Here is a 4398-nt window from a genome sequence, read left to right as displayed (position 1 = left end):
GCTCCGGAACAGGCGCCAAGATGGAATCTCGTGGATACAGAAAGTTTCGGCGGTGGAATTAGGGTTTTGTCTCCGTACATGGTCGTTTGGGGATACGTAGGTATATATAGGAGGAAGGAGTACGTCGGTGGAGCAACAGGGGGCCCACGAGAGTGGACGGCGCGCGGGGGGGGGGGGGGGGGGGGGGGGGGGGTTAGGCACGCCCCCTACCTCGTGGCCTCCTCTTTTGTGTCTTGATGGAGGGTCCAAGTCTCCTGGGTCTTGTTCGTTGAGAAGATCACGTTCCCGAAGGTTTCATTCCGTTTGGACTCCGTTTGATATTCCTTTTCTTCGAAACCCTAAAACAGGCAAAAAACAACAATTCTGGGCTGGGCCTCTGGTTAATAGGTTAGTCCCAAAAATAATATAAAAGTGGATAACAAAGCCCAATATTGTCCAAAACAGTAGATAATATAGCATGGAGCAATCAAAAATTATAGATACGTTGGAGACGTATCAAGCATCCCCAAGCTTAATTACTGCTCGTCCTTGAGTAGGTAAATGATAAAAACAGAATTTTTGATGCAGAGTGCTAGTTGGCATGATTTTAATGTAAATCTTCTTAATTGTGGTATGAATATTCAGATCCGAAAGATTCAAGACAAAAGTTCATATTGACATAAAAATAATAATACTTCAAGCATACTAACTGAGCAATTATGTCTTCTCAAAATAACATGGCCAAAGAAAGTTCATCCCTACAAAATCATATAGTTTAATCATGCTTCATTTTGGTCACACAAGAATGCTCTCATCATGCACAACCCCGATGAGAAGCCAAGCAATTGTTTCATACTTTAGTGATCTCAAACCTATAAACTTTCACGCAATATATGATTGCATGCCATGGACATAACACTATGGGTGGAATAGAATATAATGACTGGAGTTATGTGGAGAAGACAAAAAGGATAAAGTCTCACATCAACGAGGCTAATCAATGGGCTATGGAGATGCCCATCGATTGATGTTAATGCAAGGAGTAGGGATTGCCATGCAACAGATGCACTAGAGCTATAAATGTATGAAAGCTCAACAAAAGAAACTAAGTGGGTGTGCATCCAACTTGCTTGCTCACGAAGACCTAGGGAACTTGAGGAGGCCCATTGTTGGAATATACAGGCCAAGTTCTATAATGAAAAATTCCCACTAGTAGATGAAAATGACAAATCAAGATACTCTCTATCATGAAGATTACGGTGCTACTTTGAATCACAAGTGTGGAAAAAAGGATAGTAGCATTGCCCCCCTTTTTTACATTTTTTTATTTGGCCTTTTTTTGGCCCTTCCTTTTTTATATTTTTGGGACCATGCTCTATTAATGATGATCATCACACTTCTATTTATTTACAACTCAATAATTTCTACTCGATACTAGAACAAAGTATGACTCTATATGAATGCCTCCGGCGGTGTACTGGGATATGCAATGGACCAATAGTGACATGTATGAAAGAATTATGAACGGTGGCCTTGCCACAAATACTATGTCAACTACATGATTATGCTAAGCAATATGACAATGATGAATGTGTCATGATGAACGGAATGGTGGAAAGTTGCATGTCAATATATGTCGGAATGGCTATGGAAATGCCATAATAGGTAGGTATGGTGGCTGTTTTGAGGAAGATATAAGGAGGTTTATGTGTGAAAGAGCATATCATATCACGGGGTTTGGATGCACCGGCGAAGTTTGCTCCAACACTCAATGTGGGAAAGGGCAATGCATGGTACCTAAGAGGCTAGCAAGGATGGAAGGGTCAGAGTGCGTATAATTCATGGACTCAACATTAGTCATAAAGAACTCACATACTTATTGCAAAAATCTACAAGTCATCAAAAACCTAGGTACTACGCGCATGCTCCTAGGGGGATGGATTGGTAGGAAAAGACCATCGCTCGTCCCCGACCGCCACTCATAAGGAAGACAATCAAATAACGCCTCATGTTTCAAATTTGTTACACAACGTTTACCATACGTGCAAATTTCAACACAAGTATTTCTCAATTTCACAACTACTCAACTAGCATGACTGTGATATTATTACCTCCATATCTCAAAACAATCATCAAGCATCAAACTTCTCTTAGTATTCAAAACACTCTTAAGAAAATTTTACTAACTTTGAATACCTAGCATATTAAGATTTTAAGCAAATTACCATGCTATTAAGCATCTCAAAATAATGTAAGTGAAGCATGAGAGATCAATAGTTTTTATAAAACAAATCCACCACCGTGCTCTAAAAGATATAAGTGAAGTACTAGAGCAAAACTATATAACTCAAAAGATATAAGCGAAGCACATAGAGTATTCTAACAAATTCCAAATCATGTATGGCCCTCTCAAAAGGTGTGTACAGCAAGGATGATTATGGTAAACTAACAAATAAAGAGTCATGTCACACCCTAGCTAGTTCAAGCATTAGAATCTCCATCATGTTTAAATTCCTCTTAAATTTGAATTGGGGAAGGGAGAAACCCCCAACACCCCCTGGAAACAACTAGGGTTTACTAAAATTATTTTCAATGAACCTGAAATGCCCTTCTAAAAAGTTCACCCTCTTTGTCTTGGGTTAGAACCTCTGGCAAAATTGATGCACAATTTTTCTAGGTCAATAGAAGGTCATTGATTTAAATCATAAGTATTTGAATTTGGGCATTTAAATGCTATTAAATAATTTAAATGCTCAAATAATTCTGGAAATAAATGTTTGCTGTTGGACATAATCCAAGCAGAGCCCACAATTATTTTCAGGATTTCTGGAAATATTTTAGTATTTTAAATAAAGCCCAACAGTTACAGTTAAATAGAAAACAGAAACAAATTAAAAAAAGAGAGGGAGAAGCCCACCTGGGCCTTACCTGTGCTGGCCAGCCCACCGGGCTCGGCCTAGCCTACTGGCGCTGCCCGTCGTCGTCCTCCTCGCGCCAGAAGGACGCGGAGCGCGTGGCCGGCGCCCGCGGCCACACGTCGGCCACCTCCTGCTTTCGCCGACGCCGGGAGACGTCCAGGGAATGCCACGCGACCCACATGTCCCCCTCTCATCCTCTCTCACTCTCCCCCACGTCCCCCTCTCCCTCTCCCGCGATGGCCGATGCACCCGTCGCCGTCTCACCGCCGTAGTCGCGCCCTCTGTCACCCCCTCGCCTCTCTGACCTGTCCAGAAGCTCCGCCGTGACGCCCTCGCCCTCCCCACGCATCGCCGGAGGCCCTGCATCGCCGCCATCGGATCGTCTTCAACCTCGGTACCCGCCGGACGCCGCTCATCGATTCGCCTCGCTCCGGTCACCCCCGAGCCCACTGAGCTACTCATCGACCTCCCCGTGAGGTCCGCCACCTTTCCCCTCTTCTTTTCCATGCGTTTGCACCCTCTAGGCCATAGTTCCACCATGGCCGAAGCTCGTCTCTGCTCGAGCTTGTCGCTGGCGCCGCTCCGGCGACCATTTGGTCATCCCGTGCTACGCAACGTGCTTGCCGCATCGCGTAGTGCCTCGCTAGCGCCTCAGTTTCCAAGTTTGCACGCCGCAGCCCACACCCCGCACATGGCCGAACTCCGGCCGCTGCCTTGGAGCTCGCCGTCGTCGTCTCCGGCCACCGTAGGCCCGCCACCACCACCACTAGATGCGCGACTGCAAGAGCTCTCCAACGAGCCCAAGAACGGCCTCGCTCGTGCCCTATAGGCGTTTTCCGAGCTGCGCCACCGTCTCGGGCCTCGCCGGCGGCTCAACGCCGGCGAGTTTGACCTAGTTTGACCCTGGGTGGGCCCAGGTAGACCCCCCCTGAGTCTATGATAGGTGGGGCTGGTCTGCTAACTAATCTAGGATTAGTTTTAACTAATTTTATTTTAATCAGTCACTGACATGTGGGCCCAGGCCCCACTGACAGCTAATTAGTGTTAATCTAGTCCTGTTATTTAATTAAGAGACTGACAGAAGGGGCCCTCCAGTCAGGTTTGACCTGGGCTGGCGCCTTTGACCTGCTGAGGTCAGCATGACGCAATGCTGACGCAGTAATGTTTAAAAATTCTAAAAATCATAGAAATTCAACTGTAACTCCAAATGAAATAATTTATATATGAAAAATTATCAGAAAAATTCAATCTATCCACCTGTAATGGTTTCATGCATGACAAAACAAGTTTACCTTTCTGTTTAAGCAGAATAAGTAAATGCAATATTAAGGCCATGTTTAATGAGATAATATTTGTATCTTTGATTCAAATGAGTTCATCCCTTTCTATTTTAGCTTGCATTAGGCCAAGACACATTCATATTGCCATGTCATAGCATGCATCATATTGTTGCATATCGTCATGTATTGATTGTGTTCCGATGTGTTCTTCGTGGTAGGTT

This window comes from Triticum aestivum, chromosome 6A, assembly GCF_018294505.1.
Source record: "Triticum aestivum cultivar Chinese Spring chromosome 6A, IWGSC CS RefSeq v2.1, whole genome shotgun sequence".
NCBI lineage: Eukaryota > Viridiplantae > Streptophyta > Magnoliopsida > Poales > Poaceae > Triticum > Triticum aestivum.
Note: the sequence above shows the minus strand (reverse complement) of the source record.